The sequence below is a fragment of the Cryptomeria japonica genome, chromosome 2 (assembly GCF_030272615.1).
Source record: "Cryptomeria japonica chromosome 2, Sugi_1.0, whole genome shotgun sequence".
Lineage (NCBI taxonomy): Eukaryota > Viridiplantae > Streptophyta > Pinopsida > Cupressales > Cupressaceae > Cryptomeria > Cryptomeria japonica.
This window is the reverse complement of record NC_081406.1, coordinates 448,473,912-448,496,582: the sequence shown is the minus strand read 5'-3', so window position 1 is coordinate 448,496,582 and position 22,671 is coordinate 448,473,912.

The following is a 22,671-nucleotide window of genomic DNA, read 5'->3' as shown; positions in this document are numbered from 1 at the left end:
CCGACTTCAGTCACAGACAGGTGACAGGATGATTTTAGGGTTTGTAATGTCAGTTGGGCATTTTATGGCTATTTGGGTTATATTTTTAATATTTCCTAAGTTAGCGTTTAATAATTAAATAAGGCTAAGTTGTTAGCCATTTTGGAGTAATAAGGGGATTTTTGGCCTCATCTGGATGCGCACCCTATTGTGTGATAGCTCGTTGGAAAGATCTTGAAATTCTTTAAATCTTTCTCTTTGGTCTCAGGGCAATTCAGTGAGCGGATTTCTGTCTATGAGGAAAAAGGTCATTTTCTAGTAACATGACCACTTTAAAATAAGAAATTATAACATTTCCACTAGACCATGCCACTTGGAGACAATTAGGGTTCGATTTGCAATTGAGAGGGGTTATAAGGGGATAGGAGCTTCATTCTATCATCATCTTTTGCATATTTGACAACTTGTATGAATTTGCTCTGGAGAGCGATTTCTAGACTGGGACGCAAACCCCAGGATTAGGATTGGCTGGGACGTAGCCCTCAGCAATCTTTGGCACCGGACTTATAAGGCATTGTGTGTGGTGATTAAGGACAGAGGCATCAATTCTCAGTAGGGTTTCAGCGTGGCCTACCATCTTTCCAGTGGAGACGTGGTTCATTGCAGCTGGAGGAATGCCATTTGCAGCAAATACACCACGTGGTGTATAGGGTATTGCTTGTATTCACTTCCAGTGTATGTGGGGTTGGAGAACATTCTTCATCTTCCAGTTTGACTTTGAATTTGTATGAGAGCTTGGGAAATACATTTGATTCATTGTTTGGCTTTGTAATTCAGACAAATCTGCCTGGTACGATTTGCAATAATTCTGACTTTTGCTGTATACCTCATTTATTTCAGTATTGCTTCATATTTGCTGTTATCTATTCCTTCCTATGCTATTAAACAATCAAAAACACAAAAACAAACAACCCTTTCTGCACTTCTGTCTAGTTCTGTAAGAAAAACTTAAATAAACAGGAAAACAAAATTAAAAATAAAAAAAATTACAGCAGGTTAACAGCAAAGATCTATCAGGGATCTTTCAGTGGTATCAGAGCCATGTATTCTGCCAGCCTGTGGGGTTAATCAGACTTTATTTCTATGCATTCGGGTAGAACGGATATAAATAGGTATTACACACGCAGAAGAGCTCAGTACGAGCGTGAGTTTGGCATAGAACAGAATCCAGTCATGGCTGAGGAACAGGTGGGCGACAGAAGAAATCAGGATGAGGAAGAGAGAGAGATGATGAGGACTCTTATCACTACTCAGCCCAGGATCGTCCAGGCATTAGATAGGTTACAAGATACCTTGGATCGTTTGGATATGGATGGACACAGAGGTAGGCGTGGTAGGTCACCTTCAATGGCTGGTAGTCACCGCAGCCATCAGTCCCAATCTTCAGTTGGGAGTTCCCATCATTCCAGCAGGAGGCACCGCCATCGTACACCTACTACGAATAGGCCATTGCTTCCTCAGTTCATACCAGGTGAACAACCAGCACAAGTGGAACCACCGGAGGTTGGGTTCCAGGAGTCAGTTTTAGCAGCCACAGCTGAGTGGAGAGCTCTACCCCCTGAGGTTAGGGACGTTTTCCCTCTTCCCCAGTATTCTGCACAACGTAGAGATACAACTAGGTTCAGGGGAGATCGTGGTAATAGATCACACCAGCAGCAGCAGAATTATGATTTGAATAGAGCTACTGGGAAGATTACATTGGCCCCATATAATGGCACAGGAGACACTAGCGCACGAGCGTGGGTCCACAAGCTGGACATATATCTTTCATTGAGGCCCATGCCTGAGCGTGAGGCTATTCAGTTTGCTGTATTGCATTTAGAGGGGATTGCCTATGATTGGTGGCACCATGGATCGGTCACCCAGGATCACACCTTAGTTCACTCCTATACTGAGTTCACTGAGCGTCTCATTGCACGGTTTGACCGTAAGGATACAAAACTTTATTACAGGGAGTTGGCTCACCTTAGACAAACCGGTCATGTAGAAGCCTATATTAATGAGTTCCAACGTATTGCAGTGATGGTACCGGATATGCCCCAGAGACGTAGTGTGATGTTGTTCACTGAGGGCTTGCAGGATAGGCTAAAGGGACTAGTGCGTGCTTTCCAACCAGCAACTCTTAAGGAGGCTATTGAGGTGACATTGAGACTAGATACTGTTCCCACTTCTTATCAGGCAGATAAGAAACCATTTAGAGATTCACGGCCTGCACAGAAGGCCAATACGTCCCAGAACAAAGAAGGGACTTCAGCGAAAACCCCTTGGATGAATCAGGAAACGAGGAATGAATTGAGGAGGAAAAAGTTATGTTTTTCCTGCAAGGAACCTTGGGAACCAGGACACCGTTGCATGGGTAAAGGAAAGGTTCATTTGATTGAGGTGACTTCTGAGTTAGGAGATGAGGAGGTTCTTGATACTGATATTGAGGAGGATACAGAGGATGTTGAGCAGGTTCAGACACAGTTGGAGCTAGACATCCCTGAGCCGTTGGCGTCAGCCAAAGTAGCTATGGCTACTCTCTCCAGTTATCCTAAGTTTCATGCCTTCCGGTTGAAAGGTACACTTAAGGGTAAGCGGGTCACCAGCTTGGTAGACACAGGTGCTACGCATAACTTTATTGATCAGAAATTAGTTGAGAGGCGTGGCTTGCAGTATGAGGAGTTTGGTGGTTTTGGAGTGAAGGTGGCAGATGGTGCAGTTTTGGGTTGCACCAAACGGATTCCACAGCTTAGTATTCAGATGGGGAATTATACTTTGACTGATGATTTTTATGTGCTTCCTATAGAGGATTATGATGTGGTTTTGGGCATGCAGTGGTTACAGGGTATTGGGCGTTACATTATTGATCACCAACGTATGCAGTTGGAGTTTCTGTCTGGAGGGAAGAAAGTGATTTTGAGGGCAGCTTCAGATGGTGGACCTAGGGAAGTGACTTCTCGCAGGATGGAGACTATCCTCAGGCATAATGATGTACTCTGGGCTACGCATTGTTTGGTTAAGTCCAAAACACCCACACCCCAGGATGGCCGTGTGTTTCATGTGGACATTCAGTCAGTGATGGATCGCCATGGTAGAGTATTTGGTGATATACCTCCTGGAGTGCCACCAGATAGAGGTTTTGAGCATGGTATAGAGTTGGAGGAGGGAGCAAAGCCAGTGATTACTACCCCATATCGTCATCCTAGAGCTTATAAGGATGAAATTGAGAAGACAATTCATGAACTATTAGATATGGGTTTCATTCGACCGAGTTCTAGCCCGTTTGCTTCTTCCGTAGTGTTGGTTAAGAAGAAGGATGGGACTCTACGAATGTGTATTGATTATAGAGCCTTGAACAAGAAGACAATAAAAAACAGATATCCTATTCCGCGCATAGATGAGTTGTTGGATGAGTTACATGGGGCTGTCTATTTCTCTAAGATTGATCTTCGTTCAGGCTACCATCAGATTCGTGTACGCGCTGAGGATGTACACAAGACTGCTTTCCGTTGTCACTATGGGCATTATGAGTTCCTGGTAATGCCTTTTGGCCTTACCAATGCACCAGCTACTTTCCAGTCCTGTATGAACCATATCTTCAACAAGCAGTTGAGGAAGTCGGTTCTAGTGTTCTTTGATGATATATTGATTTACAGTTGTACTTGGGAGGATCATCTCAGACATCTTGAGGAGGTACTTGGCATAATGGAGGATCAGTCTCTATTTGCTAAGCTTTCAAAATGTGAGTTTGGATTGAGGGAGGTGTTATATTTGGGACATGTGATCAGTGCTGATGGAGTGAAGGTGCATGAGGAGAAGATTCAGGCAATTCAGAATTGGCCCGTCCCTCAGAACATTACGGAGTTACGTGGATTCCTTGGATTGTGTGCTTATTATAAGAGATTTGTGAAGGGGTTCTCTCAGTTGGCGGCACCTTTGACAGATCTTACAAAAAAGGGGGCCTTTAGATGGACAGAACAAGCGCAGGGGGTCTTTGATAGACTCAAGGAGGTGATGAGCACTTGTCCTGTCTTGGCACTACCTGATTTCTCGCAGCCCTTTGTTCTAGAGTGTGATGCCTCAGGATTTGGTATAGGAGCCGTGTTGATGCAGAACAAACATCCCATTGCCTATGAGAGCAGAAAGTTGCAAAATAATGAGAGGTTGTACTCTACCTACGACAAGGAAATGTTGGCTATCATGCATGCGTTAGCCAAATTCAGACAGTATCTTGTTGGCAGCAAATTTGTGGTAAGAACTGATCACAACAGTCTGAAATACTTCCTAAATCAAACAGAGCTTAATGATAGACAACAAAAATGGATTAGCAAAATTCAGGCTTATGACTTCGATATCGAATTCATAAAGGGGAAGAATAATACTGTGGCTGATGCACTCTCTAGGAAACCTTCATTGGCTGCCCTTTGCTCATTGAGCGAGATTTCAGCAGATTGGAAGGCTCAACTCTTAGTTGAGTATTCCAAGGATCAGCATGCTTGTGAGATCATGGATGGTTTGATAGTGGATGACAGATATAGTGTGGTAGATGATATTATCTACTACAAGGGTAGGGTTTATCTTGTTCCGAGTTCTCAGTTGAAGGAACAAATTTTGCATGCTCTCCATGATACTCCTACAGCAGGACATCCAGGATATGGTAAGACTTACAGGGCGGTTCGTGAGAGATTCTCTTGGAAGGGTCTCAAAGATGATGTTTTACGCCATGTCCGTGAGTGTATGACTTGTCAGCAGAACAAGTCGGAGCATACCTACCCAGCGGGGTTGTTGCAACCCTTACCTATACCGGAACAGAAGTGGACAGGGATCTCAATGGATTTCATTACAGGTCTTCCTCGGGTTCAGGGGAAAGATTGTATTTATGTTGTTGTGGATAGGCTAACAAAGTATGCCCACTTCTTTCCCATTGCACTGGATTTCACAGCATCACAGGTGGCTGAGTTATTTTTCAGGGAGGTATTTAGACTCCATGGTCTTCCCAAGACCATTGTGAGTGACAGGGACAGTAGGTTCATGAGTTCCTTTTGGCAGGAACTTTTCAGGCTTACAGGCACTGAGTTGACACCTAGTACTAGTTACCACCCTCAAACTGATGGACAGTCCGAGATAGTCAACAAGTGGGTTGAGGGATATTTGCGTAACTATGTGTCAGGGCAACAAAAAGCATGGGTACGCTGGTTGTATTTGGGCGAGTATTGTTATAATACCACTCACCATATGTCCATTGGCATGACGCCTTTCAGAGCTCTCTATGGATATGAGGCATTATCTTTCACTGATTTGGCAATTAGTGATAGTAGAGTTCCTTTGGCTCAGGGTTGGTTACAGGAGAACCAGGATGTCATGAGATCTCTCAAGGAGAATTTACAGCAGGCCCAAAATCAGCAAAAGATGTACGCAGACAGGCACAGGATTGAGAGAGCATTTGAGGTGGATGATATGGTCTTTCTGCGCTTACAACCATATCGGCAGAGCACCCTAAAAAGGGGGGGAGCTGAGAAGCTCAAACCACATTTTTATGGTCCATACAGGGTACTCAGGCGAGTGGGAGCGGTTGCATATGAGGTTGAGTTACCACCTGGCAGCAGGATTCATAATGTATTTCATGTATCTTGCCTGAAAAAGGCCCTTGGACAGCATATTACAGTTTCACCCGAGTTACCTCCTATGGATGAGGAGGGTAAATTGATTTTGGTTCCTGATGAGATTCTTGAGGTGAGGGAACGACGGCTGAGAAGCCGGGTGATTCGAGAGTATTTGGTTCGATGGAGAGATCTTCCCATAGAGGATGCCACTTGGGAAGGTGAGAGCATTTTACAGCATCCAGCATTACAGTTGCTTGTGGGCAAGCATCTCCGAGAGGGGAGGACTGTCATGTCCCCACTCTAGCTCAGTCTAGCAGAGACATGTGAGTCAGCTCATTATGGGGTCTTGTAGGCTGACAGGGTTGGACAGAGACCCGGTATGGTTATTCAGTGTTGGAGACTTGGTATTCTAGCAGTTATTGATCAGTTGGGAGACATTCCTTGTTTTTAGGAGGCAGTTCCTACTTTTTAGGAGGTTTGATCATGCCCAAGGTTGGGTCTCCATGAGATGCCTCTTTGGGTTCAGTTTCAGAGAGATTGGGCTTGTTTCCTAAATTTTAGGAGCATCCCTAGATTTTAGGGATGAGACTACCAGTGAATCCTTGATTTCCAACTTCAGTCACAGACAGGTGACAGGATGATTTTAGGGTTTGTAATGTCAGTTGGGCATTTTATGGCTATTTGGGTTATATTTTTAATATTTCCTAAGTTAGCGTTTAATAATTAAATAAGGCTAAGTTGTTAGCCATTTTGGAGTAATAAGGGGATTTTTGGCCTCATCTGGATGCGCACCCTATTGTGTGATAGCTCGTTGGAAAGATCTTGAAATTCTTTAAATCTTTCTCTTTGGTCTCAGGGCAATTCAGTGAGCGGATTTCTGTCTATGAGGAAAAAGGTCATTTTCTAGTAACATGACCACTTTAAAATAAGAAATTATAACATTTCCACTAGACCATGCCACTTGGAGACAATTAGGGTTCGATTTGCAATTGAGAGGGGTTATAAGGGGATAGGAGCTTCATTCTATCATCATCTTTTGCATATTTGACAACTTGTATGAATTTGCTCTGGAGAGCGATTTCTAGACTGGGACGCAAACCCCAGGATTAGGATTGGCTGGGACGTAGCCCTCAGCAATCTTTGGCACCGGACTTATAAGGCATTGTGTGTGGTGATTAAGGACAGAGGCATCAATTCTCAGTAGGGTTTCAGCGTGGCCTACCATCTTTCCAGTGGAGACGTGGTTCATTGCAGCTGGAGGAATGCCATTTGCAGCAAATACACCACGTGGTGTATAGGGTATTGCTTGTATTCACTTCCAGTGTATGTGGGGTTGGAGAACATTCTTCATCTTCCAGTTTGACTTTGAATTTGTATGAGAGCTTGGGAAATACATTTGATTCATTGTTTGGCTTTGTAATTCAGACAAATCTGCCTGGTACGATTTGCAATAATTCTGACTTTTGCTGTATACCTCATTTATTTCAGTATTGCTTCATATTTGCTGTTATCTATTCCTTCCTATGCTATTAAACAATCAAAAACACAAAAACAAACAACCCTTTCTGCACTTCTGTCTAGTTCTGTAAGAAAAACTTAAATAAACAGGAAAACAAAATTAAAAATAAAAAAAATTACAGCAGGTTAACAGCAAAGATCTATCAGGGATCTTTCACTATCTATCTTCTTTGTCATGTTTGGACTATCTCTTGGCTTCTTGCCACCTGTGTTCATATCTAAGAGGTGACGATTTCTCAGATACTGAACACTTGTATGTAGACATCATAAGGTGACGATCTTATGATAGTCAAACCAGTAATCATGTTGGATCACTGGTAAGTCATGGATGTGCCATGACTATGTTGTGATACAGCATTTGTACAAATGTTATTGCATTATCACAACTTGGATATGATGAGAACTTAAGCACTTCTCATATGGTTATCCTTGTATTGCGTGTTAGGCAATACTGATATCACGTGTAGGTGATATCTCAACCATTGATCATGTTGGATCTCTGGTAAGTCATGGATGTGCCATGACTATGTTGTGATAAACATTTATAAATGTTATTGCACTTATCACAACTTGGATATGATGAGAAACTAACCTTTCTCATAGACTTATCCTTAAGTATTGCGTGTTAGGCAATACTGATATCACGTGTTAGGTGATATCTTGATGAATCTTACAGATCACATGTTTTGGTGATTTCTCACATGATCAGGTGATGATTCTCTTACTTTTATCACATGTTAAAATAATACTTTATGTCACATGCTCAGGTGATGTTCTTCTATTTTGTATCATATGTCTTGTATAAATGATTTTTGCTGACTGACATTATCTTAGTTATGAAAAGGAAATGTGATGCAGGTTCCCTTATCTATCTTCCAAAGCTAAGAGGGAGTGTTAATGCATGGTAGCTTATGCAAGATAAGATCTTCCTAACCTTCCTTGTTCTGTTATTTATCTACATGCTTCATGTCTGATTTATATTGCATATGATTATCGGATTGTACAAACATTGCTTATCATTATGCTATCGGGCTAACAACCCGATAGCATATTAATGTCAATTGTTAATTGGCATTAATATGCTATCGGGGTATTAACCCGATATGCATAAGGATGATTATAGAACAAAGGCTAACAAGTAACAATAAGCCTAAGAAAGCAATAGGAGGCTTGGAACGGATCTTTACTCTTTCAAGTGGTTATGAAAAATATTAATAGGGCATGATCCAAAGCATAGTGCAACAGAGCAAGGAACAATGACGCACACCTCTATTCAGGAATTTGATAAACTGTGACAAACAACATACAAGGGAAACATTACATAGTCCGATCAGTTCATAAAGTATGGGAAGCTGTGACTACATACAATCAGCAATTGTTTGGGAAATAAGACGATGAAGACTAGTCAACCCCATCTATCAATTTCTATGCCTTTGACAACATAAAGACAATTAGTTATCTATAATAATTTATCAAGCCTAATATAAGTCAACGACTATGATTAGATGGCAGCAGTTGAATAATTATTCAATTATCAATAAGAAAGGATTGATATTATTGAGGCATCGATTTAAATAAATCAATAATTCAAAATGTCACAAGGGTTACAATCAAACAAGAGTTATTAATGATAAGTGGCAGCGATTGCACAACTAACTAAATCGATAAACCAAAAGGCATGATCTGTTATGAAGAAGGTTGTTAGTAAAAGAGGTGTCTCATCGCATGTGAAGAAGTGTGCCCCTTTCTAATTGAAAGATACAAGAAGGCCATCAATCCACTCCGTCAAGGGGGGGGCACAAATATGCAGGATATACAGACGACTGGGCATTAGTGTAGTTAATCTGATCAGATGAGTTCAGAACTGTTATGAAGTTCCAGCCAATTACATCTTGGTTCTAGGTGGTATGCATAGGGGATGTGCTTGATACGTATGCCTAATATATGAAACCTGATACAATGTCTGTATGCAGAATTTAATAGTAATATTATTATAGACTGCAATACGTATGAGTTACGTTTCAATTTATATACATATGTCAGATCTGTCTGTCTTTACCAACCATTAAATATATATTATTAATAATTAATATTTTAAAGCAGTAGTAATATTAATAATCTATAGAATAAGTAATTAGCAAATACATAAATTATTGGTATAATTAATTCTCTCTCTCTATATATGCACTCAAATCTGAATAAGAATTAAGGAAGGGTTATCAATATGGATATTGATACAATAATAGATATTAATAAAATAATTATAATTAATACAGTATCTTTAGAAACTACTCTACAGTAAAACCATAGAGTGTAATACTATATGAACTTGAATATATATATTTATATATAGAAACAATAATTTGAATGAACAAATAAATGTGAGATTATAAATTTGATTGAATTATCAATTCAATATCAGGAAGAAGATTATGTTATCACTGATTGAATTCCAGTTAAGATGGTTTTGTCTCCTAGTCAATGTAGTTTAAGTCATAAGCATGTTGAGATGGATTGATTCTGGTTAAAACAGGCTTAAATCTAGTAGGGGACATTACATAAAACTATCTTGAACCTATTATTTTTTAATTTTGATATTTTAACTTACCAATTTAGTTATGACTAATTTTTAATTGATAAGGAGGTATTTGCCGATTATGGATAAATCTATAGCCTACATATATTTCATGAAGCCCAAGACAAATGATGCATTCGCATGATACTGACTAGAATTGCACTGGTTATGAAATATTCATTAGACATTCCTGAAGTAGAAAAGAAGCATTATGGCATGTTTAAATTGGCCAATTGGCAATTATTGATTCCACCTATTTAAATTGAACATTGCTACATCATACTGCAAGATTGTTGATGAAGATTTTTGAGAAGTAACATAGTTGTTTTCCAGTAACGCTACCAAGGCACAAATGTGGCTCGGAACAATTAAAATTGATGTAATTTGAATCTGTCTTTTCTATGTGGATCTGTACCAAAAATGAATTCAGTATGAACTGGGTATGGCTACTCAGGTATGGAGCAGATCAGTCCAATTATGAGGTATTGATTCCAGTAATTGATTTATATAAATAATAGCTTGAACAAGGAATAAATGTCCATAGGCTTAATTATTTAGCCAGATCAAACCTTGAAGTAATAAATATGGATTTGATTTGCATTCTTGCACTATGTCATTAAATAAATAGGCCAAGTGTTTATTTCTATCATGAAGACAAGCAATGTTACACCATGCTGCAAGATTGTGGCTGTGGGAAAGTATTTTGCCATATTAAATGTAATATCCCCAAATTGAGATTAATCTGTTGTGCCCAAGTTGACAATTCCAACAATATAATTTATCTTTTAACAATAATATATTTAAAGTAACTTCATCTAATCATTAATAAACGTAAGAATCAATGAACAAATATACGGGTTAGTTAACAATTACATCATATGTAATGATAAACATCAGTACTAGCTACTACCCCATAACCAATCATAGTTTAGTTTGGTAGGAAAAATCGATAGGGCGCCAATAAACTACTCAGCCCAACTAAGCCCGAGAGCGCGTAGCATTCAACTATGACAACTCACCCCTTGGCCCACAAGCGCTGGGAATGTCCCACTATGACAAGTTCCATCCCTTGGGGTGGTCTACTTAGTTTGAGGGAACCAGTAAACTGCATTTCCCTAGCTTATTTCCTCCAACATCACATATAATTGATCATGGGACAGAATATATATATGATCTATTCATTTGAAGAAACATAATTTAAGTATTAATCTTATTAGAATCAATATCTATGAATGGGATATAAGAGGACTGCCGTCATTGGTCAAAGACAAGGCTATTTGTATGAGCTATGTATAGAGCCCAATCTAGCATTGATCCATGAAGCAACTAATGCAAATGAAGTATGGCACAGGAGATTAGGCCATCTGAATTTTAGAGCTTTGTCAACCATGGGAAACCTTGTCACAGGTCTACCTAAGTTGAAGCAATATCATTTAGAGGCATGCAAAGGGTGTGCCTTAGGTAAAAATACCAAAAATGCATTTCAGAATAGTATTAGGAAAACTAGCAAAGTTTTGGAGTTAATTCATTCTGATGTATGTGGACCTATGTTTGTACCCTCGCTAGGGGAATTTTTGTACTATGTAATTTTTGTTGATGACTACTCTAGGAAGACGTGGATCTACTTTTTGAAATGTAAAGAATCAGAAGAGATCCTAAGTAGGTTTAAAGAGTTTAAAACATTAACAGAAAATCTCTCTGAAAACAAAATTAAAACCTTAAGAACTGACAATGGGGGGGAATACACATCAGGACTATTTAAAGACTTTTGTAAAAATTCTGGGATTAAGAGGGAGTTGACAATACCTTATAATCCACAACAAAATGGAGTAGCTGAAAAGAAAAATAGGACCATAGTAGAAGCTGCCAAAGCCATGATACTAGATCAAAATCTAAACTTGAACCTTTGGGCAGAAGCAACTAACACTGCTGTGTACATACAAAATAGATGTCCTCATTCACACCTTGAAGATAAAACTCCTGAGGAAGTCTTTACCAAGACAAAACCAGATATCAGCCATCTTAGGATATTTGGGTGTCCGGTCTATATTCATGTACCTAAAGAGAAAAGACTAAAACTAGAACCCTCTGGAAAAAGGGGAATACTTGTAGGATACAGTGAAACTTCTAAAGCCTACAAAATCTATGTACAAGGGCAGAGAAATATTGAACTCAGTAGGGATGTAATCTTCGAAGAAGATTTAGCCTTCAAAAGGGCCCAAAATACAATAGAACCTGAAATTCATAATCCTACTCCTGAGCTTCAGAGGGAGTATCTTGAGGAAACTATAAGTGAAACACAAGACCCACCTATAGATAATCGCAAGAAAAGACCACTATGGGCCACCAAAACTATAGCGGAAGCTCAGAAGTTCGTTGCTCCTTCAGGAACCTTCAGGGAAAGCAAGAGGCCTAATAAATTCATCAACTATGTTGCACTTATGAATGATCTCTCTAAAGCTGAACCTAACAATGTTTCAGATGCATTCAAACATCAAGTATGGATAGATGCCATGACTGAAGAATATCAGTCCATTATGAAGAATGACGTTCCGGAGATTGTTCCTACGCCAACCAAGAAGTCTGTTTTGTCTTCTCAATGGTTGTTTAAAATCAAGCATGCTGCAGATGGCAGTATTGAAAAACACAAGGCCAGATTTGTAGCTAGAGGGTTCTCACAGAAGGAAGGAATAGATTACGAAGAAACATTTGCACCTGTTGCCAGGTACACATCAGTAAGAGCTGTCCTAGCCATTGCAGCAGCAAAGGGGTGGAAGGTACATCAGATGGATGTTAAGACAGCATTCCTAAATGGCGAGATCGTGGAAGAAGTCTACTTAGAGCAACCTGAAGGGTTTGAAATTCATGATGCAAAGTCTCATGTGTGTAGACTCAAGAAAGCTCTTTATGGGCTCAAATAGGCTCCCAGAGCCTGGTATGAAAGAATTGACACCTATCTCTCAAAGCTGGGTTTCTCTAAGAATGATGCAGATCCTAATCTCTACCTCAAATGAAATAAAGGTGATATGTTAATATTAATTTTATATGTTGATGACTTATTAATCACAGGAGATGATCACCTAATAGATCAATGCAAGAAAGATCTATCCACAGAATTTGATATGAAAGACTTGGGGCTTCTTCATTACTTCCTAGGATTGGAAGTATGGCAGAATTTTGATAATATTGTACTGAACCAAGGGAAGTACACCTTGGACATATTGACAAGATTTGGAATGCTAAACTGCAGACCCATGACCTCTCCTATGGAAACCAACTTCCATAAACTTAAAGAAGCAGCAGCAGAATCAAGACCTACCGACCCCACTCAATACAGGTAGATGATTGGGTCCCTGATGTATCTAGTAAATGCAATGCCAGATATCTGCTATGCTGTTAATGCCTTAAGTCAGTTCATGTGTGAACCTAAGGGGATACACCTGGTTGCAGTAAAGCATATAATGAGATATCTACAAGGTACCCTAAAGCTTGGTCTTAAATATGAAAAGGTTGACATAGATCTACATGGATTTACAGATTCAGATTGGGTTGGCAGTGTGACTGACAGAAAGAGCACTTCAGGGTGCTGCTTCAGTTTAGGGTTAGCCATGATATCCTAGATCAGCAGAAAACAATCTTCAGTAGCTCAGAGTTCCACAGAGGCTGAATATATTGCAGCTTCAATGGCTGCCCGAGAAGCAGTATGGCTAAGGAAATTGCTCGTGGGATTATTTGGAGAACCTATGAAACCTACAGTCATTCAGTGTGATAATCAAAGCTGTATAAAACTCTCTGTAAATCCAGTATTTCATGACAGGTCCAAACATATTGAGATTCCATATCACTATGTACGAGATATGGTTGACAGGAATGTGATAAAGTTAGAATATGTGTGTACAGGAGATCAGACTGCAGATATTCTGACCAAACCACTTTCCAGAGTGAAGGTTGATCACTTCAGAAAGGGTTTAGGTATGATAGAAAGGTAATCTGCTTTGTAATCTATACTTACATATATTTAAGATGTTTAAGGTGTAAACTTCTTTGTCATGTTTGGACTATCTCTTGGCTTCTTGCCACCTGTGTTCATATCTAAGAGGTGACGATCTCTCAGATACTGAACACTTGTATGTAGACATCATAAGGTGACGATCTTATGATAGTCAAACCAGTAATCATGTTGGATCACTGGTAAGTCATGGATGTGCCACAACTATGTTGTGATACAGCATTTGTACAAATGTTATTGCATTATCACAACCTGGATATGATGAGAACTTAAGCACTTCTCATATGGTTATCCTTGTATTGCGTGTTAGGCAATACTGATATCACGTGTAGGTGATATCTCAACCATTGATCATGTTGGATCTCTGGTAAGTCATGGATGTGCCATGACTATGTTGTGATAAACATTTATAAATGTTATTGCACTTATCACAACTTGGATATGATGAGAAACTAACCTTTCTCATAGACTTATCCTTAAGTATTGCGTGTTAGGCAATACTGATATCACGTGTTAGGTGATATCTTGATGAATCTTACAGATCACATGTTTTGGTGATTTCTCACATGATCAGGTGATGATTCTCTTACTTTTATCACATGTTAAAATAATACTTTATGTCACATGCTCAGGTGATGTTCTTCTATTTTGTATCATATGTCTTGTATAAATGATTTTTGCTGACTGACATTATCTTAGTTATGAAAAGGAAATGTGATGCAGGTTGCCTTATCTATCTTCCAAAGCTAAGAGGGAGTGTTAATGCATGGTAGCTTATGCAAGATAAGATCTTCCTAACCTTCCTTGTTCTGTTATTTATCTACATGCTTCATGTCTGATTTATATTGCATATGATTATCGGATTGTACAAACATTGCTTATCATTATGCTATCGGGCTAACAACCCGATAGCATATTAATGTCAATTGTTAATTGGCATTAATATGCTATCAGGGTATTAACCCGATAGCGTATTAAATGCTATAAGTTATCGGGTTAAATTCGCCGATATATACTTGCTATCGGGTGCATAAACATTGGCACCGATTCACATCTGTTATCGGGCTTAATTATATTGGGCATATTTGTTATCGGGTTTAATGAATACACCGCTTCATTTGGCATTAACATTGGTTAACAAATGCACCGGTTGGATTATATACATCGTGCACTTTGAATCATCGGTGTTTATATGAACCGATTCATTAAGTTGATCAGTCATTATATTATGATATTACAATATGCTATCGGGGGTTTTTGAACCGATAATCAGCATTGTGTTAATGGTATAATTGTAAAGGCACCGATCAATGGGTGCATTGATCGGTCATGCCTAAAAGGCATGACCGGTCAATACACCAATTGACCAGTTGCCTAAATGATATATATGCCAATTGAATTCATTTGGAGAAGACATAGAAAATATTAAATGATCTCTCTCCTTTAGACCTGCAGATAAAAATCAGAATTATTAGACATTGACATAATTCCTCATATCCATATATAGCATTCATAGTTCATAACTTGTTCTTTAATTAAAATTGAAATAACTTTACAATTAGATGTATCTTGTTAGGTTCACACATGAAGTGACTTAATACATTTGTAGCGTAGCAGATATCAGGACGAGTATTTACCAAATATATGAGTGAACCGACGATTTGTCTGTAGAGTGTGGGATCTGTAGGCTCTGAATCTTCTACCTCAATTTTCAGCTTGTGCAAATTAGTTTCCATTGGTGTAGCTAATGGCTTACACTCCATCATCCCAAATTTAGTTAGAATATCTGTGGTGTACTTTCCTTGATTTAGGAAGATGTAGTTTTTCTTCTGCCATACTTCTAATCCCAGAAAATAATGTAGAAGCCCTAGATCCTTCATATCAAATTCTGCTGCCAGATCTTGCTTACATTTCTCAATGAGATTATCCTCTCCTGTTATCAAAAGATCATCCACGTAAAGGACCAATATAATCATATTGCCATTTGAAGCCTTGAAGTAGATGTTGGGATCTGCTAGGTTCTTGGAGTACCCTAGTTTGGAGAGATAGTTGTCTATCCTTGCATACTAGGCCCTAGGTTCTTGTTTTAACCCATAGAGAGCTTTCTTTAGTTTACAAACATAGCAATTTTTATCATGTATGGTGAATCCTTCTGGTTGTTCTATATATACTTCTTCTTCAATTGAACCATTTAGGAAGGCAGTCTTTACGTCCATTTGGTGAATTTTCCATCCTTTGGATGCTACAATTGCAATGATTGTTCTTACTAACGTATACCGGGCAACTGGGGCAAATGTCTCTTCATAATCAATTCCTGCTTTCTGAGAGAATCCCCTGGCCACAAAGCAAGCTTTATGTTTTTCAATGCTGCCATCAGATGTATGTTTGATCTTGAATAACCACTTGGATGAGACAACTGATTTGTCTTTTGGTCTAGGCACTATATCCCAAACATCATTCTTTAGTATAGATTGATATTCTTCAACCATAGCATCTTTCCAAGCCTGTTTTGATAAGGCTTCTTTGACATTTGTTGGTTTAGAATTTGTGAGTTCGATTAGAAGTGCAGCATAACATTTTAGAGTTCTTGTTCTCTTATTTTCTTTGGAAATTTCATTTGGTTCTACATTATTCTCTTCAATCATTTTCCTTGCCCATAGAGGTCTTTTCTTGTTATTGAGTGTTTCAATATTTTCATCAACAAGAGGTTCAAAAGCTCTTATGATATCCTCCCTCTTAGTGTCTGAAGGTTTGGAATTTTCTATGATATTCTCCCTCTCAATCTTAGTTATGTGATCTTCTTCTTCTTTAGTAGTGTTATCATCCTCAGGTTTTTTGAGTGTAGTGTTTTCTTCAAACTTTACATCTCTACTTATCTCAACAGATTTTTTTCCTGGAATGTAAATGCGATATCCTTTAGTATTTTCACTATAGCCAATGAAGATACCTCTTTTTCCGGATGGTTCTAGTTTTGTCCTCTTTTCTTTAGGAACATGTATATATATAGGACAGCCAAATATCCTTAAATGACTTAAGTCTGGTTTGTTCCCTGTAAAAGCTTCTTCAGGAGTTATGTTTTCTAGAACTGAGTGCGGACATCTTGTTTTGAATGTAGACTGCTGTATTTGAAGCTTCTGCCCAGAATGAAGTGTGTAAGTTTTGGTCATGCATCATGGCTTTTGCTGCTTCAATTATGGTTCTATTCTTTCTTTTTGCTACTCCATTCTGTTGTGGATTATATGGTACAGTATACTCCCTCTTAATCCCAACAGAATTACAAAAGTCTTTGAAGTTGTCAGATGTATATTCTCCCCCATTGTCGGATCTTAACACCTTAATTTTCTTCCCTGACTGGTTTTCTACTAGTGCCTTGAATTCTTTGAACTTAGATAGTACTTCATTTGAGTCTTTGCACTTTAGAAAATATATGCATGTTTTTCGAGAGTAGTCGTCAACAAAGATTATGTAGTATAAGGATCTAGTTAGGGATGGTGTTGACATGGGACCACATAGGTCTGAGTGAATTAGTTCTAAAATAACTTTTGATTTGTGCTTGCTTGAGGGAAAAGAAACTTTCACATTCTTTCCCAAGGCACATCCTTTGCAAATGCCTGTGTGTTCAGATTTTAGTTGGGGCAGTCCTGAAGTAATCTTCTTTATGTTGGATAGAGCACTATATCTTAGGTGTCCTAATCTTTTGTGCCATAATTCATTATTATTTGAAACTTCAAGATTTAGTGCTTCCTTTTGATCACTGCATAGTTTGTATAGGCTACCATCTCTTGAACCTACTGTTATGGCATTTTTGATATTTGTATTTTTAGGCCAGAGTAGAACTTTATCTTCATTGAAGGTAACCCGATATCCTTGATCAGCTAGGCCTGAGATTGAGACTAGATTTCTTTTTATTCCAGGTACAAACAGAACATCCTTTAATTGTAGAGATACTCCATTTCTTAGTTTGATAGTACAGGTCCCAATTCCTTTCACAGGATATGTGGAGTTATCTCCAATAGTAACCTCTTCACTTGAGTGCCTGTTAAGTGTTTCAAACTGATTTCTGAATCCAGTTATATGCCTTGATGCTCCATTGTCTACGATCCAAGTGTTTTTATTTGTATTTATTTCGCTTGATAGGGCTAAGAAGAAAAGTGAGTTTTTTCCTTTGACTTCGGCTAGAGTAGCTTGTGTTTTCTTCCTTTCTGGACAATTCCTGTGAGTGTGCCCATATTTGTCGCATTTGTAACATTGAATTTTAGACATATCTCTTTTCTGATGGTTTTTATTTCCTCTCTTCCGTTTGGAGAACTTTTTCTTTTTGTTGAAGGTATTTGTATTAAGTGCTTGGATTTCTCCTTCTTTATTTGTCCCTAATCCTCTTGAGATTAGTCGAGATTCCTCTTGAATGCACTCATTCTTAAGTTGTTCAAATTTGGGTAAGGGGGGTGTTCTGCTAATACATTGAATGTAGGATTCCCATGAAATTGGTAATCCTCTTAGGGCTATGAGAGAGATTTCCTGATCATCTACCTCATTTCCAATAGTTTGTAATTGGTCTTTTACTTCAGATATCCTTGAAAAGTACGTAGATATTGTATCATCTTTATTCATCTTTATGTTTAAAAGTAGTTGTTTCAAGGTTAACATTCTACTCGCATTGTTAACTTCATATGTATTTTTAATGGTTTTAAATACTTCATATGCTTTAGGCAGTTTGGCTATAGAAGGAAGAATATGATCTTTGACTGAGTCAATAATTATTTTCTTTGCTTTATCATTACGCCTTTTCCAGGTAGATTTCTCTGGTTCATCATTTGGCATGTCTAGATTTTCTTCTATGTAAGACTCTAATTCTAGTTCTTCAAGAATGACAATGATTCGTATCTTCCAGGAAACGAAGTTGGAGGCTCCTTCGAGTCTATCTTCCACTCTCATATTACTTGACATTTTGAATATTTTCTTAGTCGGATATATCCTCTGCGTTGATTTGTTATTTACTTCCGATAAATGCTTATGAGTAATATGTCTGTCTAATTTATTCTCTTAATAACCTGGCTCTGATACCATGTTGTGAAATATGGATCGAAGAAAAATGACAGCGATTCTGGAAGACTGATTGCCGTGAATTATTGATCATCTCCATCATTGAATCCGGTTTAAATACAAGAGGAATGGTTGCCTACGTAGGGACATGTCCATACGTGGCAGTTGCCATGTATGGACATGTCCCTACGGAGGCAACCGTTCATAACAATTAGTTTGTTTATGTTTAATTTCCAAACTGTATGCTCTGTTAATATATCAGTCTCCAGATAATAACCGATTTACCATTAGTTAGATTCATGAGGGCTATATCTTAACACCTTAAACTTCTTCCATTCCATCCCTAGGGCGGACTTTTGAAGGCTTCCCATTTCATGGCGGACTTTCTCATGCTCACTCTTTTAGGCTCTCACCAAGGCGGACTTTACTCATGTTTACTTCCTTTAGGCTCTCACCGAGGTGGACTTTTGAAGCATGACTACCAAGGCGGAGTTTTGGATGACCTCTTCAAGGCGGACTTTGAAGACACCTCTTCAAGGCGGACTTTGGAAGGTTGTCCACTTCAAGCATGGCGGACTTTTGAGCTCCCTCTTCAAGCATGGCATCATCATACCTTGGCTAGGCAGACTTTTGAGCCTCTCCATCTTAGGGCGGAGTTTTGGAGGCATGACTACCAAGGCGGACTTTGGATAGACATCTCCAAGGGTGACTTTCATGAGGCATCAGGGAGGGCGGAGTTTTGTGCTCCCTCTTCAAGGTGGACTTTGGAGAGACCTCAAGCAAGGCGGAGTTTTAGTCTACCTCCTCCAAGGCGGAGTTTGGAGAGACCTCAACGAAGGCGGACTTTGGAAAGACATCAAGGAGGGTGGACTTTTGGAGGCTCTAGGCAGGGCAGAGTTTTAGTCTACCTCCTCAAGGGGGACTTTGATGACCTTTAGGCAAGGCGGAGTTTGATGACCCTCTTCAAGGCGGACTTTCTCCACTTCACCATGGTTGGACTTTGAGCATCTCTCCATGGCGGACTTTTGAAGACACCTCCATCAGTAGCACCTTGGGCGGAGTTTTCATCACCTGCCATAACACTCAACATCATTCATTAGCCAGACTTGGAAAAATTCAAATTTCAAAATTTCACAATTTTACCAATTTTACCAATTTTAAACCAGATTGACTTGAAATTTGAAATCCACACTCGGCAAACCATCTGAAGCATCATGACCCCTAAAATGTAGGAAACTAGTTTTTTAGCTCAAAACTTGGAAATTCTTGATCATGATCGAAGCAGGTCAGTGGTATTAGTGCAAACCCTAGGTCCCCACTCCGAAAAAGCAAAAAGAAGGCATCCCTAAAAAATAGGGAAAACTTTTTAAAAATAGCCATACCGGGGATTGGGCAAAAAATGGCAAAAAGGAAAGTTCCTAAAAATAGGAAAAAGCAAAAAAGCAAACTTTCTAAAAATAGAAAGTTGTTCAAATTCATCCAAATCAATTGCGATCTTCGTCCTTTGGCCTCTCTAGGCACTTTGACGGTATCCGGACTCTGTTATCACTTGGCTTGCAAAAACTAACTTTCAATCTCTAGGACTCAAACCATTCAAAACTGAGCAAGGCTAGGCAAAATTGAAGCGGAAGGCCACGAGACACTAACAAAAACCCTAGAAAGCAGGAAAAGAGAGGGTCCCCATTTGCAATGGGGCGATGTGTGAAAAAGGTCACAACAGGTAGCTTCCCTTTGTACTTTCCAAAACCCTTTTTGAGTTTCTTTACAAGTTTTGCAAGATCTTCATCCATATCATTGTCCGACCTTGAACTTTCTACCTTTGTTGCTTTAAAAACAACTTCTCTCTTAGTAACTTCTTCTCCAACCATCCTCATTTCATATGTTGTTAGGATGCCATGTAAGTCATCGACAGTAATCTTGCTGAGGTCTCTTGCTTCTTCTATGGTGTTCTGCAATTTATTCTTCTTCCTTCATCTTCAATCCTTCAAACTTAGCCTTGTAAGTATGTAACTTTGCTTGCTTCACTTTATCATCTCCTTCGTAGATGCTCTTCAACTTGTCCCATATAGCCTTAGTTGACTGACATTGGATCACTTTAACGAATTTAGTGTTAGATATTCCAAAAAGAATAGCATTTTTGGCCTTAGCATTGTTTTCATATTCTTTCTTATCAGTAGGATCAGTTGGAGGTGTATTAGGCTTAGTATATGTTGAGACATAGACCAGCTAGGACTCGAACCTAGGACCTTCCATATGCTAATGGAGTGCTCTACCACTGAGCTATTGGCCCCTCTTGGACTGGTCCATCGTCGGTCTGGGTGTGGCTTATTTCTAACACTAACACCCCCCCTTAAGTCACACCTCTCGTGTGCTTGGGGCTCCTAGCCTGGACCTGGCTCTGATACCATGTTGAGACATGGACCAGCTAGTACTCGAACCTAGGACCTTCCATATGTTACTAGAGTGCTCTACCACTGAGCTACTGGCCCCTCTTGGACCAGTCCATCGTCGGTCCGGGTGTGGCTTATTTCCAACACTAACAATATAACCATTTACTATTGACATCCAAATATCAAACCCCAGAGAAGACAGATAACTTTTTTAATTTGATACTCCAAAAAGCATAGTTGGTACCATCAAATAAAGGTGCCTTATTAGAAGAAGATCCTTCCAAACTAGCCATGTGTTCTATAGCCAAGATCCACTTAGATTGATTAGGTTCTTCAAGTGCTGGCTTTGATACCAATTGTAGAACAAGATTCTACTATTGAGAGGTGGGGGGGGGTGAATCAGTAGTAGATATAAACTTTTGGTCCTTAACAATTTAAACCTTTAATGAGCTTTATGAAACTTCAATCTGAAAACTGAAAGGAATTGAAACTGAAACCAAAAAGAGATGCAGCCACACAATAAAGACAATGTAAAAGATTTACGTGGGAAGCCAAGATGGGAAAAAACATGGTGAAAAACGCTGCTAGGATCTACTGTCTTAATTCAGCCTCACGAATAATTCAATTACAATGTTTAAGGGCACCAAACCGTTATTCTAAGAGCACCAACTCAATCCTCCTAAAGTACCAACTTTATGAACAAAACAATTACAAAATATTATTGATCTCAACTTCAGTTATCACTACATAAAATAGGCTTTTACAATCTGATTATCTGCACCCTTCAGATGAACTGTGTAATGTTGCACTTCTTAAACACAAAGACCTGCAAAATTTCTCGAGAACACTGTTAACCTTCACAATAACATCAACCTGTGAAACTGAAATGATATGAAACTGATTGGGAAACTGTGATGATGTTGAAGTAGAAACATATATATGAGTCTTAAAAGACTATGGTGTCAAACAATGATATGTTAGACTGCAGACAAAGTTGTATTTGATCTGAAACTTATCTCTGATCTTTACCTTAACTATATCTGCAAACTAAGTGCCAACAAAGTGAATATAATACTGCAAGTATGACCTGAAACACAAATTCTTATCAGCACCTTCTTTCACTGATCTGAACCATACATCTCACTGAACTGATTTGCAAACTATTATTCAACTTTAAAACAACTCAAAAAGACATGACAAATCTGTTATACCTTATTTTCACCACTGCAAGGATAATTATTGACTGTGTATACTCAGCTACGGCACTTACAGAACCCTCTGTCATGACAGCATCTCTCATTTACAAGTGTCCTTCATTGAACTCTTACTTCACAATTTATAACACTGCTGCACTTCTTTTCAATAGCATATATACATTGAGGTCTTGTCTAAAACAAGATATCTAACACACCACCTTAAATAAAACCTTAGCGTTAGTACAAGACAAATATATAGACCTCTCTCTCTATCAATAATACGGGATAATAACTTGTTTCAAAGCTCTCAACCACA